The sequence below is a fragment of the Thamnophis sirtalis genome, unplaced genomic scaffold (genome assembly GCF_051295495.1).
Source record: "Thamnophis sirtalis isolate CommonGarterSnake01/CBP01778 unplaced genomic scaffold, rThaSir2_p1.2 scaffold_2, whole genome shotgun sequence".
Lineage (NCBI taxonomy): Eukaryota > Metazoa > Chordata > Lepidosauria > Squamata > Natricidae > Thamnophis > Thamnophis sirtalis.
The window spans coordinates 49,675,278-49,690,576 of NW_028261382.1; positions in this window are offsets into that span (position 1 = coordinate 49,675,278).

Here is a 15,299-nt window from a genome sequence, read left to right on the forward strand (position 1 = left end):
ACGTGTATCTTGAATAAATATAACTTTGACTTTCAAATAACACTGATTTCGTTGTTGTCTTGGTGAAATCTGTTAAAAAAATTCAGGTGCTCAGGCATGAAAATGTGCCGCTCAAACACTATACTTTTCCGCTCACACTGAAAAAAAATTAGAGGGAACATTGCACAGAACTCTGTAGGACTGGGATGGGGGGGGGGAGGGAGGTTGTTTTGTGATGGGGGAGGCTTTGCTTCCTGGCTTCCTTCCAAAGGTTTGCTGGACGCCTTTCCATTTCTTTCTGGTGCCTCTGATGAGGTCCCTCTGAGGGACGAGTATTCCACTCTGCGAGTTGTTTGTCTCAGATCCCAAGATCCCTCCTGTTCACGCTTTCTCAGTGATTGACAGTGATTGAGAATTTAAAGCATTACAATACAAATATCCTTAAAATAGTTTTGTATAAATTACGATCCTTTTTGACGGTACTAACATAACCATTTCTTACTCAAATGCACTTTTATACATTCCTAATTATTCCTATATCTAAACATTGATGTTTCTAAGCTGTACATTTCATATTCCTATAATTCATCCATTTATACCAGTTTTCCTAAACTGTATAATATTCCGAGTCTTCCTTGTTGACAGGTTTATTTTTGTTAATATATTTTAAATTGTTTTATACCACGCATTCTGTTTCTATATTGAACGGTGTGTTTTCTAGGTGTCCAACGTGTTAAAATATAAGCATCATTATGATCATGTACATTTAGACATTGTGAACTGTACTTTAAATACGAATTCTAGGTATGGCTATAGAAGAGGTGTTCATTTGGAAGGGGGGAGAAGGGGGCGCGGCGGGTCAGGTGCTTCGGAGCAGTTTGGCAGCCAAAGGTGCGAGGATCGGGCGCTCTCCCCCGCCCGTCCGTTCTCCGAAGCTGATTTCCTCCTGCGCAAGTTTTAAAGCCCGCGGGGGATGTTTCCCCTCCCTTCCCGGTCACCTGCTCCCCGAGAACTCCGAAGAGCGCCTGCGGTTTCTTCCGTGGGTAGCCCGAGACGGAATCCACGGGCCAGGTAGGCGTCTCACCCGCGGAACCCAAACAATGTCACGCCTGGCTCCTTTTGCAGGCGGGTTGCGCTCCCCGCGAGAATCGACCGCACTTTGCCTTCTTCCGAGACGGTCCCTCTCCGAGGCTGTTGCGGTGGGATAGAAAGGGTGATCGGGGTTGGTTTTCTTCCTCCACCCCCATGCCGGCGGACTGTCCCCTCTTCCACCTCCCACCTCCCACCTCCGCCTTGCGAAGGCTGCGATCCACACCTCCCCCGCCCCGATCCTTATTGCTAAGACCCAAGGGTGCTCAGCTTTTGGCAGTTAGCAATATGATCACGAGGCGCGATTGGTGGGAAAGGAAAGATAAGGGGTGATTGAGCGGCTATTTTCCTTGGAGGAGAGGGGACAACATGGTTGATAAAGTGAAGGTGTTAAGGTGTTAATGGTAACCACATTCCGTTTTCCTTTCATAATAACCCAAGACTAAATTATGATTACACTCAGGTACCACCAAGAGTATCCCACAAAAGAAAAATAAGGCAAGGAGATAAACTATAGAGAGGTTCCTGAACTACAAAAGAGGTGGGGGGGGACACCAGTATTCTAAAATCCCTTTTATCTTCTTCCCTTAAGGATTTGACCCTCCCAAATGTAGGCGCCCCACAACAATAAAAACGTGTTTTAACATTTGCAAAACCGCCAGGAGTCTCGGGTTCAGGTGGCCGGGAAATTTAAATAGTATTGATTATAATACACGAAAGGATGGCTACATTCAAGGCTTCTTTCAGGCTGGCAATAGCCATGGCGACCTCACCCGCTCCTCCTTCCAGCGGGGGGAGGAAGGGGGTCTTGGTGCCAGGCGGCCAGCAGCACCTGGACCCAGCTGCAATCCCCCCTTCTCTCCCCTACCCGCCCCAGGAGGAAAGTGGGCCACCCGGAGATGACCACGGGGCTGCAGGCTAAATGGGGAGGGGAAGGGAGCAGCTCCGGGGAGGCAGAAAGGGTTCCGGCACAGGAAAGCTGAGGCTGGCCACGGGAACCTCCGTCCGTTCCCGTCCATTGCAGCCGCTTTGGGAATCCCCCATTCACCCCCATCGCCTCCCGCCCTCTTTAGTTTCGCTAAGCCGGGCGAAGGGGAGGGAGCGGCGGGGCGGAGCCAGCGGCGCAAGGGAGGAGTCAAACGAGGGGAGGAAAGGCAGGAAGGGGGCCGCTGCAGAGTTGAGTAGAGGGTGTGGCCCGGCGGCAACCCGCCAATGGGGTGGGGCAGAAGCTGCTCCGATGCAAATAACCGCGATGCAAATGAGGCGAACTGGCGGGAAAAGTCCTTTCTTCCCAACTTCCGCACTCGGGGCAAGAGCTGCAGGGGGCGTGACTAGAAGAGGAAGAGGCGGGGCTTGGCTGAAGAAGGATCCTCACTTTCGGGTTCCATGAAGCCGCTGAAGGACTTTTCCGATTCGAGTGCGCATGCGGCCTGATGCAATTGGGGAGCTCCTCCCTCCCCTCCCGCCGCCCGCGGAACCCTTAGAGGTTATCTAGTCCAACCCCTTGCTCAAGCAGCAGACCCTATACCAATCCAGGCAAGTGGCTGACCAGCCTCTTCTTTAAAAAAAACCTCCAATGATAGAGCACTCACAACTTCTGGAGGTAAATTTTTTCACTGCTTAATTGTTCTCATGGTCAGGAAATTTCTCCTTAGTTCTAGGTTGGTTCTGTCCTTGATTAGTTTCCCTCTAAATCTTAAAGCATTTAGGTAAGCCCTAATTCATGTTCCTATCCCAGGATGGGTGTTGGATTCCATTGGATGAACTGAATTTTAGATTAGATATTTACAGCTCAACCAAATCCTGAGGAGGCTACAACAAAAAAACACAAGCATCAAATAACTATTATATCTGTCTGTCATCTCTCTATCTCCTCTATCTTATCTATTATCATTCACCCATTAATCTATCAACTCCCTATCTACCATTTACCTACCTACCATCTATCTACCTTTCATTTATTATCTATCATCAATCAATCTATGAATCTATCATTTACCTACCTACCATCTACCTACCTATTTACCTATCTACCTATCATCTACCAACATACCTATCTATTATCTATCATCTATCATCTATCAATCAATCTTCTATTAATCTATCATCTACCCGTGGCACGACAAAACCGCCCTCGACTAAGCCGCACCCGATTAAACCGCGTCGCTGACGTCATCAACAGGGCGACAACAGCGAGCGTGGAGAAAGAAGAGCGCTTTAAATAGCTCTTTGAAAGCAAGCCGATTCAACTTAAGGTAAGGGTTAGGGTTAGGTTTAGGTTAAAGGTTAGGTTAAGGGTTAGGATTAGGATTAGGTTTAGGGGGGTTAGGTTTAGGTTTAGGGGGTAATTTTAGGTTTAGCGTTTACAGCGTGCTTCTGTCTCCGAGCTGTTGTCGCCCTGTTGATGACGTCAGCTACGCGGTTTCGTCAAACCTATCATCTACATATCATATACCTACCTTCTATCTATCTACCCATTCGTTCATTTAAATAGAACTCAGTTGAATAGATATATGTTACTGTCGATGTGTGAAATTCTATAGGAAGCCTATAGAATGCCAAAAAATGGGACCTCAAAGTATGAAATGCTTAATACTTCAGACATTTCTCATCATTCTACACAATGCCAAAAGGTAAACCAGCAAATATAAAATATTCCTTTTATAATGCCATTGTGACTTTCTTTCTTGCAACAAGCAGGTTAATACTGGTCTTTTTCTCTGTTTTTTTTTTCCTAGTAAGGAAGTCCTGTGCTTAATTGTGCGTTTTTCCTTTCATTTTCCAATATTTTTTTCCAATAACCTTACCTAACCCTTTCTCATGATCCTCTCTCCATTCTTGGCCTAAATAGTCCTTCTAATGTTTGGTACACAACACACTAAAATAGCAAAGAAATTTCATGCTTTGCCTAAAAAACATTCCATGTTCTAGAGACTTCCTAGACCAGTGATGGCGAACCTATGACACGCGTGTCAGTGCGTTTGGGAGAGTCATTTGGGGTGACACGCACAGGATTCATCCTTAAGGTGACCAGATGTTCCGCTGTTGGAACGCAATGTATCTGTAGCGGAGGAGCGGGATCCCGAGGGAGGCTGTTGCAGAAGGGCGAAATCTGAAATTTCTTCGCTTCTGCAGCAGGATAACATTTGTTCTTTAGAAGAAGGGGGGGAGAGACCACTACAGTTGCATTTCTTTTCTTGCTGGGGATTTAGAAGTCTTATGTTCACTTTTATTCCCGGGAAAAAAAACAAACCCGAGCCTCCGCCGTTGTCCAATCCTCGCGTTTCCTGGCAAGAAATCCATCCCCCATTATGACGAGGTACGCCGGCTTTCGATTGGTAGGGCATCCTCGGCATCCCCCGGGTGATCTCCGGGCCCCCGGCTTCCCCATCTCCTCTCCTATGGGGAGACGTGCATCATAATGTTGTAAGCCGCCCGGAGTTACCTGTGTGTGAGGTGGGCTGCCCTATGCATTTGCGTTTGTGTGCTGGAGAGAGAGTGAAAAAGAGAGGGAGAATTATATTAATTAGAAGCGGCGGTGGCGGACGTCGGCAGTGACTGTAACGACTGCTCGGGCAAGGTGCGGAGGAAAAACGGAAGGTCCCTCCCGCCCGCGACGATGGCTCCAGCCATGGACGAGCAGGCTGGCCCCAACAACAACAACGCACTGCTCTTGCCGCCACCTCCGGATGGGAAGCAACCACGCCTGTGCGGCCCCTGTCCTGCGGTGAGAAGCGAGTCTGCAAGGCGTGGTTGTTTCCCACCCGGAGGTGGCGGCAAGAGCAGCGCGTTGTTGTTGTTGTTGAAGAAGACGCCGGGGCCAGCCTGCTCGTCCATGGCTGGAGCCGTCGTCACGGGCGGGAGGGACCTTCCGTTCTTCCTCCGCACTTCGCCCGCGCGGTCGTTACAGTCGCTGCTGACGTCCGCCACCGCCGCTTCCCTCGTCCGTCTCGATTGCTGGAAGCAGTAACAAACGGCGCGTCTGCTCTGCTGTCAGCGCCTTGACAGCCACCCCAGCCGGCGGCTACCAGGCCTCGCTGGAGTCAATTGCAAAACTGTGTTCAGCGCTTTGAGGACCTGAGGCATCTTGGGAAATGCAGTTCCCTATCGGAAAGAAGTAAATGCGAATTTGTAACAACAGAAGATAATAACTTGGTGCTTCGCAGGTTACGAAAATCTCAAGGTTGATTTGCACACTGTTTTTTAAAAGTTAGATAAAGAAATTATGCTGTGAAAGCGACTAGAAAGCCTCCCCTCCCCTTCCTGTGTGCGAGAAAGGGAAGGAGAGGAAGGAAGGAGGGAGGGGGGAAGGAAAAGAAGAAGGGAGGGGGGAGAAGATGGAAGGAGAAAAGATGGATGGAAGGAGAAAGAATGGGAGGAGAAGGAGGAAGATGGAAGAAAAAAAGAAGAAAAAGAAGAAGGGAGGGAGAAAAGAGGGAAGGAGGTAGGAAGAAAAGGGGAAGGGAGGGAAAGAGCAGAAAGACAAAGAGGATGAAGTTGATAGGCAAGAGGAAAGAGGAAGAAAGGAAAAAAGAAAAAGGGAGGGAGAGAGGAAAGAAGAAAAGATGGAACTAGAAAGGAAAGAAGGGAGGGAGGGAGGAAAGGGGAAGACAGGGAAAGAGCAGAAAGACAGAGAAGGTGAAGATAGGCAGAAGGAAGGAAGAAGAAAGAAATAGGGAAGGAGGGAAGGAGGAAGGAACAGAAGCGAAGAGGAAGAGAGAAATGGAAAGAGCAGAAAGACAGAGAAGGTAGATAGGCAAAAGAAATGAAGCTGAAAGAATGGAAGGAGGAAGGAAGAGAAAAGGAGGAAGGGAGTGAGTGAGGAAAGAAGAGAGGATGGAAGGAGAAAGGAAGGAAGAGAGGGAAAGAGCAGAAGATAGATAAGGTGAAGGTAGATAAGCAAGAGGAATGAAGGAAGAAGTGAGGAGTCTCGAGGAGGGGGAAAACATTTAGTGACCAGAGTTACAATGGCATTGAAAAAAGTGACTGATGAACAAAGAAGTTACTAAGCAGGTATGTTAAATAATTTGTTTTTGGTTTTTTAAATACAATTATATTGCAATTATATATTTTTGTAGTTTAAACTATAAATTGCGCAAAATTATGTTTTTGTCGAAGTGACACACAACGCGAGTTATGCTCGATTTTTTGCCGATTTTTGACACACCACGCCAAAAAGGTTGCCCATCACTGCCCTGAGCCAAGGGGGCATCTCCTGGCAACCTCTCTGGAAAGGGGGTGTCTGCTCACTGTTGCTTGGTGACCTGGAGGAGGGGGGGTCATCTCTGATGTCACAGTGGAGGGAGGGGAGGGGGCAGGAGGGCAGCCTAATTGTCAGGGAAGCCCCCCAACATCAGCACCCAGGCCAGCTCCCTGCTGCCAGCTCTGGGGAAGGCTCTGATGGAAGCTTTCTGTCGGGTGCAGAAATCGAGCCAGGGCCGTCCGATATTTCTCAGCTGCCTTCGGAGGCGGAGTTAAGTGGGGAGGAATAACAGCTGGGGCCTGTTCCAGATGCACATATGCACAGAGCTTTTAGGAAAGTAGGACAACGGAGGACAAGGAGCCAGCATGGGAAGCAAGGCACACGTGGATGCTGAATGGCCCCTCCCTGGCTAAGGAATAAACAGAAGGAAAGGGGAGGGGTGGTTGTAGGAGACAGTTCGTATTTCTGAGGATTTTGCTCATTGCATTTTATGCATCAAAGACTGCTTGCCAGAACTTAATTTACAGCCTTTCAGCTGGGAGCTCCAGGCTCCAGTTATCGCAAGGAACTGATAAGGTCTGTCTTGCAGTTAACTCCTTAAAGACTATTGCCTGGACTTTTCTGCGTGTGAATGCCATTAACTCACAGTAGCTAACTAAAGAGGGGTTCTTTTTTTCCAGGAGAAGGATTCTCTTTCTTGGTTTTGCTAAGTCTGGGTCAGAACAAGAAGTATATAGGAAATATTAATTCAGACCTAGTATATTTAAGACTGATTTATTTTAAAAAGAAATTGATTCAAAATTAATATTCATTTTGCACCACGTTTTAATTTAAATACTTTTCCACAATCCAAGAAATTGAGAGTTGCATGTACACAACCAATTAACCCGCTTTCGCACCATCCACATCATGGAGGTTCCTGGGTTCTTTTGCCTTGTCCAAATACTCACCATCTCCTTTTTCTCACATCATGGAGGTTCCTGGGATCTTTTCCCTCTTCTAAATACTCACCATCTCCTTTTATCCACATCATGGAGGTTCCTGGGCTCTTTTGCCTTGTCCAAATACTCACCATCTCCTTTTTCCCACATCATGGAGGTTCCTGGGATCTTTTCCCTCTTCTAAATACTCACCATCTCCTTTTCCTCACATCATGGAGGTTCCTGGGCTCTTTTGCCTTGTCCAAATACTCACCATTTCCTTTATCCCATATCATGGAGATTCCTGCGTTCCTTTGCCTTGTCTAAATGCTCAACATCTTTTTTTCACATCATGGAGGTTCCTGGGCTCTTTTGCCTTGTCCAAATACTCACCATCTCCTTTTTCCCACATCATGGAGGTTCCTGGGATCTTTTGCCTCTTCTAAATACTCACCATCTCCTTTTTCCCACATCATGGAAGTTCCTGGTCTCCTTTGCCTTGTCCAAATACTCACCATCGTTTTCTCACATCATGGATGTTCCTGGGCTCTTTTGCCTTGTCCAAATACTCACCATCTCCTTTTTCCCACATCATGGAGGTTCCTGGGTTCTTTCACCTTCTCTAAATACTCACCATTTCCTTTTTTCCACATCATAGAGGTTCCTGGGATGTTTTCCCTCTTTGAAATACTCACCATCTCCTTTTTCCCACATCATGGAGGTTCCTGGGATCTTTTCCCTCTTCTAAATACTCACCATCTCCTTTTCCTCACATCATGGAGGTTCCTGGGCTCTTTTGCCTTGTCCAAATACTCACCATTTCCTTTATCCCATATCATGGAGATTCCTGCGTTCCTTTGCCTTGTCTAAATGCTCAACATCTTTTTTTCACATCATGGAGGTTCCTGGGCTCTTTTGCCTTGTCCAAATACTCACCATCTCCTTTTTCCCACATCATGGAGGTTCCTGGGATCTTTTGCCTCTTCTAAATACTCACCATCTCCTTTTTCCCACATCATGGAAGTTCCTGGTCTCCTTTGCCTTGTCCAAATACTCACCATCGTTTTCTCACATCATGGATGTTCCTGGGCTCTTTTGCCTTGTCCAAATACTCACCATCTCCTTTTTCCCACATCATGGAGGTTCCTGGGTTCTTTCACCTTCTCTAAATACTCACCATTTCCTTTTTTCCACATCATAGAGGTTCCTGGGATGTTTTCCCTCTTTGAAATACTCACCATCTCCTTTTTCCCACATCATGGAGGTTCCTGGGATCTTTTCCCTCTTCTAAATACTCACCATCTCCTTTTATCCACATCATGGAGGTTCCTGGGCTCTTTTGCCTTGTCCAAATACTCACCATCTCCTTTTCCCCACATCATGGAGGTTCCTGGGATCTTTTCCCTCTTCTAAATACTCACCATCTCCTTTTATCCACATCATGGAGGTTCCTGGGCTCTTTTGCCTTGTCCAAATACTCACCATCTCCTTTTTCCCACATCATGGAGGTTCCTGGGATCTTTTCCCTCTTCTAAATACTCACCATCTCCTTTTCCTCACATCATGGAGGTTCCTGGGCTCTTTTGCCTTGTCCAAATACTCACCATTTCCTTAATCCCATATCATGGAGATTCCTGCGTTCCTTTGCCTTGTCTAAATGCTCAACATCTTTTTTTCACATCATGGAGGTTCCTGGGCTCTTTTGCCTTGTCCAAATACTCACCATCTCCTTTTTCCCACATCATGGAGGTTCCTGGGATCTTTTGCCTCTTCTAAATACTCACCATCTCCTTTTTCCCACATCATGGAAGTTCCTGGTCTCCTTTGCCTTGTCCAAATACTCACCATCGTTTTCTCACATCATGGATGTTCCTGGGCTCTTTTGCCTTGTCCAAATACTCACCATCTCCTTTTTCCCACATCATGGAGGTTCCTGGGTTCTTTCACCTTCTCTAAATACTCACCATTTCCTTTTTTCCACATCATAGAGGTTCCTGGGATGTTTTCCCTCTTTGAAATACTCACCATCTCCTTTTTCCCACATCATGGAGGTTCCTGGGATCTTTTGCCTTGTCCAAATACTCACCATCTCCTTTTATCCACATCATGGAGGTTCCTGGGCTCTTTTGCCTTGTCCAAATACTCACCATCTCCTTTTTCCCACATCATGGAGGTTCCTGGGATCTTTTCCCTCTTCCAAATATTCACCATCTCCTTTTTCCCACATCATGGAGGTTCCTGGGTTTTTTTACCTTCCCACCTCCTTTACCCCTCATCATGGAGGATCCTGGGCTCCTTTGCCTTATCTAAATACTCACCATCTCCTTTTTCCCACATCATGGGGGTTCCTTTGCCTTATCTAAATACTCACCATCTACTTTTTCCAAATCATGGAGGTTCCTGGGATGTTTTCCCTCTTCTAAATACTCACCATCTCCTTTATCCCATATCATGGAGGTTCCTGGGATCTTTTGCCTTGTCCAAATACTCACCATCTCCTTTTTCCCACATCATGGAGGTTCCTGGGATCTTTTCCCTCTTCTAAATACTCACCATCTCCTTTTTCCCACATCATGGAGTTCCTGGTCTCCTTTGCCTTGTCCAAATACTCACTATCTCCTTTTCCCCATATCATGGAGGTTCCTGGGTTCCTTTGCCTTGTCTAAATGCTCAAAATCTTTTTTTCACATCATGGAGGTTCCTGGGATCTTTTGCCTTGTCCAAATACTCACCATCTCCTTTTTCCCACATCATGGAGGTTCCTGGGATCTTTTGCCTTGTCCAAATACTCACCATCTCCTTTTTCCCACATCATGGAGGTTCCTGGTCTCCTTTGCCTTGTCCAAATACTCACCATCTTCTTTTTCCCATATCATGGAGGTTCCTGGGTTCCTTTGCCTTGTCTAAATGCTCAACATCTTTTTTTCACATCATGGAGGTTCCTGGGATCTTTTGCCTTGTCCAAATACTCATCATCTCCTTTTATTCATATCATGGAGGATCCTGGGCTCCTTTGCCTTATCTAAATACTCACCACCTCCTTTACCCCTCATCATGGAGGTTCCTGGGATCTTTTCCCTCTTCTAAATACTCACCATCTCCTTTTATCCACATCATGGAGGTTCCTGGGCTCTTTTGCCTTGTCCAAATACTCACCATCTCGTTTTTTCCACATCATGGAGGTTCCTGGGATGTTTTGCCTGTTCTAAATACTCACCATCTCCTTTTCCCACATCATGGAAGTTCCTGGTCTCCTTTGCCTTGTCCAAATACTCACCATTTCCTTTTTCCCACATCATGGAGGTTCCTGGGATCTTTTCCCTCTTCTAAATACTCACCATCTCCTTTTATCCACATCATGGAGGTTCCTGGGCTCTTTTGCCTTGTCCAAATACTCACCATCTCGTTTTTTCCACATCATGGAGGTTCCTGGGATGTTTTGCCTGTTCTAAATACTCACCATCTCCTTTTCCCACATCATGGAAGTTCCTGGTCTCCTTTGCCTTGTCCAAAAACTCACCATTTCCTTTTTCCCACATCATGGAGGTTCCTGGGATCTTTTCCCTCTTCTAAATACTCACCATCTTCTTTTTCCCACATCATGGAGGTTCCTGGTCTCCTTTACCTTTTCCAAATACTCACCATCTTCTTTTTCCCACATCATGGAGGTTCCTGGGATCTTTTCCCTCTTCTAAATACTCACCATCTCCTTTTATCCACATCATGGAGGTTCCTCGGCTCTTTTGCCTTGTCCAAATACTCACCATCACCTTTTTTCCACATCATGGAGGTTCCTGGGATGTTTTGCCTCTTCTAAATACTCACCATCTCCTTTTCCCCACATCATGGAGGTTCCTGGGCTCTTTTGCCTTGTCCAAATACTCAAACATCTTTTTTTTCACATCATGGATGTTCCTGGGATCTTTTCCCTCTTCTAAATACTCACCATCTCCTTTTATCCACATCATGGAGGTTCCTGGGCTCTTTTGCCTTGTCCAAATACTCACCATCTCCTTTTATCCACATCATGGAGGTTCCTAGGCTTTCATTCCTTTTCTAAATACTCACCATCTCCTTTTCCTCACATCATGGAGGTTCCTGGGCTCTTTTGCCTTGTCCAAATACTCACCATTTCCTTTATCCCATATCATGGAGGTTCCTGCTTTCCTTTGCCTTGTCTAAATGCTCAACATCTTTTTTCCACATCATGGAGGTTCCTGGGATCTTTTCCCTCTTCTAAATACCCACCATCTCGTTTTATCCACATCATGGAGGTTCCTGGGCTCTTTTGCCTTGTCCAAATACTCACCATCTCGTTTTTTCCACATCATGGAGGTTCCTGGGATGTTTTGCCTCTTCTAAATACTCACCATCTCCTTTTTCCCACATCATGGAAGTTCCTGGTCTCCTTTGCCTTGTCCAAATACTCACCATCTTTTTCTCACATCATGGATGTTCCTGGGCTCTTTTGCCTTGTCCAAATACTCACCATCTCCTTTTTCCCACATCATGGAGGTTCCTGGGTTCTTTTACCTTCTCTTAATACTCACCATCTCCTTTTATCCACATCATGGAGGTTCCTCGGCTCTTTTGCCTTGTCCAAATACTCACCATCTCCTTTTCCCCACATCAGGGTGGTTCCTAGGCTCTCATTCCTTCTCTAAATACTCACCACCTCCTTTACGTCTCATCATGGAGGATCCTGGGCTCCTTTGCCTTATCTAAATACTCACCATCTACTTTTTCCCACATCATGGGGGTTCCTTTGCCTTATCTAAATACTCACCATCTACTTTTTCCAAATCATGGAAGTTCCTGGGATGTTTTCCCTCTTCTAAATACTCACCATCTCCTTTATCCCAAGGCTCCTTTGCCTTGTCTAAATACTCACCATCTTTTTTTCACATCATGGAGGTTCCTGGGATCTTTTCCCTCTTCTAAATACTCACCATCTCCTTTTATCTACATCATGGAGGAGGCTCTTTTGCCTTGTCCAAATACTCACCATCTCCTTTTTCCCACATCATGGAGGTTCCTGGGATCTTTTCTCTCTTCTAAATACTCTCCATCTCCTTTTATCCACATCATGGAGTTCCTGATCTCCTTTGCCTTGTCGAAATACTCACTATCTCCTTTTCCCCATATCATAGAGGTTCCTGGGTTCCTTTGCCTTGTCTAAATGCTCAAAATCTTTTTTTCACATCATGGAGGTTCCTGGGATCTTTTGCCTTGTCCAAATACTCACCATCTCCTTTTCCCCACATCATGGAGGTTCCTGGGTTCTTTTACCTTCTCTTAATACTCACCATCTCCTTTTATCCACATCATGGAGGTTCCTCGGCTCTTTTGCCTTGTCCAAATACTCACCATCTCCTTTTCCCCACATCAGGGTGGTTCCTAGGCTCTCATTCCTTCTCTAAATACTCACCACCTCCTTTACGCCTCATCATGGAGGATCCTGGGCTCCTTTGCCTTATCTAAATACTCACCATCTCCTTTTTCCCACATCATGGGGGTTCCTTTGCCTTATCTAAATACTCACTATCTCCTTTTTCCCACATCATGGAGGTTCCTGGGATCTTTTGCCTTGTCCAAATACTCACCATCTCCTTTTTCCCACATCATGGAGTTCCTGGTTTCCTTTGCCTTGTCCAAATACTCACCATCTCCTTTTTCCCACATCATGGAGGTTCCTGGTCTCCTTTACCTTTTCCAAATACTCACCATCTTCTTTTTCCCACATCATGCAGGTTCCTGAGATCTTTTGCCTTGTCCAAATACTCACCATCTCCTTTTTCCCACATCATGGAGGCTCCTGGGCTCTTTTGCCTTGTCCAAATACTCACCATCTCCTTTTTCCCACATCATGGAGGTTCCTGGGTCTCCTGCTTGAGTAAAGCGGGAGGACTAGAAGACACCCAAGGCCCCCTCCAACTCTGTTATTCTGTAAGCGTCTCCTGCTTGAGTAATGGGGATGGACTAGATGAACTCCAAGGTCCCCTCCAACTCTGTTATTCTCTAAGCGTCTCCTGCTTGAGTAAAGGGGATGGACTAGATGACCCCCAAGGTCCCCTCCAACTCTGTTATTCTGTAAGCGTCTCCTGCTTGAGTAAAGGGGCTGGACTTAGAGACCCCCAAGGTCCCCTCCAACTCTGTTATTCTGTAAAGGTCTCCTGCTTGAGTAAAGGGACTGGACTAGAAGACACCCAAGGTCCCCTCCAACTCTGTTATTCTCTAAGCGTCTCCTGCTTGAGTAAAGGGGCTGGACTAGAAGACCCCCAAGGTCCCCTCCAACTCTGTTATTCTGTAAGGGTCTCCTGCTTGAGTAAAGCGGCAGGACTAGAAGACACCCAAGGCCCCCTCCAACTCTGTTATTCTGTAAGCGTCTCCTGCTTGAGTAATGGGGATGGACTAGATGATCTCCAAGGTAATCTCCAACTCTGTTATTCTGTAAGCGTCTCCTGCTTGAGTAAAGGGACTGGACTAGAAGACCCCCAAGGTCCCCTCCAACTCTGTTATTCTGTAAGCGTCTCCTGCTTGAGTAAAGGGGCTGGACTAGAAGACCCCCATGGTCCCCTCCAACTCTGTTATTCTGTAAAGGTCTCCTGCTTGAGTAAAGGGGCTCGACTAGAAGACACCCAAGGTCCCCTCCAACTCTGTTATTCTGTAAGCGTCTCCTGCTTGAGTAAAGCGGATGGACTTAAAGACCCCCAAGGTCCCCTCCAACTCTGTTATTCGGTAAGGGTCTCCTGCTTGAGTAAAGAGGCTGGAATAGAAGACACCCAAGGTCCCCTCCAACTCTGTTATTCTGTAAGCGTCTCCTGCTTGAGTAAAGGGGATGGACTAGATGACTTCCAAGGTCCCCTCCAACTCTGTTATTCTGTAAGCGTCTCCTGCTTGAGTAAAGTTGCTGGACTAGAAGACCCCCAAGGTCCCCTCCAACTCTGTTATTCTGTAAAGATCTCCTGCTTGAGTAAAGGGGATGGACTAGATGACCTCCAAGGTCCCCTCCAACTCTGTTATTCTGTAAGCGTCTCCTGCTTGAGTAAAGGGGATGGACTAGATGACCTACAAGGTCGCCTCCAACTCTGTTATTCTGTAAGCGTCTCCTGCTTGAGTAAAGGGGCTGGACTAGAAGACCCCCAAGGTCCCCTCCAACTCTGTTATTTGGTAAGGGTCTCCTGCTTGAGTAAAGGGGCTGGACTAGAAGACCCCCAAGGTCCCCTCCAACTCTGTTATTCTGTAAAGGTCTCCTGCTTGAAGAAGGGGGCTGGACTAGATGACCTCCAAGGTCCCCTCCAACTCTGTTATTCTGTAAGCGTCTCCTGCTTGACTAAAGGGGCTGGACTAGAAGACCCCCAAGGTCCCCTCCAATTCTGTTATTCTGTAAGCGTCCCCTGCTTGGGTAATGGGGATGGACTAGATGACCTCCAAGGTCCCCTCCAACTCTGTTATTCTCTAAGCGTCTCCTGCTTGAGTAAAGGGGATGGACTAGATGACCCCCCAGGTCCCCTCCAACTCTGTTATTCTTTAAGGGTCTCCTGCTTGAGTAAAGGGGATGGACTAGATGACCTCCAAGGTAATCTCCAACTGTTATTCTGTAAGGGTCTCCTGCTTGAGTAAAGGGGCTGGACTAGAAGACCCCCAAGGTCCCCTCCAACTCTGTTATTCTGTAAGGGTCTCCTGCTTGACTAAAGGGGCTGGACTAGAAGACCCCCAAGGTCCCCTCCAACTCTGTTATTCGGTAAGGGTCTCCTGCTTGAGTAAAGCGGCTGGACTAGAAGACACCCAAGGCCCCCTCCAACTCTGTTATTCTGTAAGCGTCTCCTGCTTGAGTAATGGGGATGGACTAGATGACCTCCAAGGTCCCCTCCAACTCGGTTATTCTCTAAGCGTCTCCTGCTTGAGTAAAGGGGATGGACTAGATGACCCCCAAGGTCCCCTCCAACTCTGTTATTCTGTAAGCGTCTCCTGCTTGAGTAAAGGGGCTGGACTAGAAGACCCCCAAGGTCCCCTCCGTTATTCTGTAAAGGTCTCCAGCTTGAGTAAAGGGGCTGGACTAGAAGACACCCAAGGTCCCCTCCAACTCTGTTATTCTGTAAGGGTCT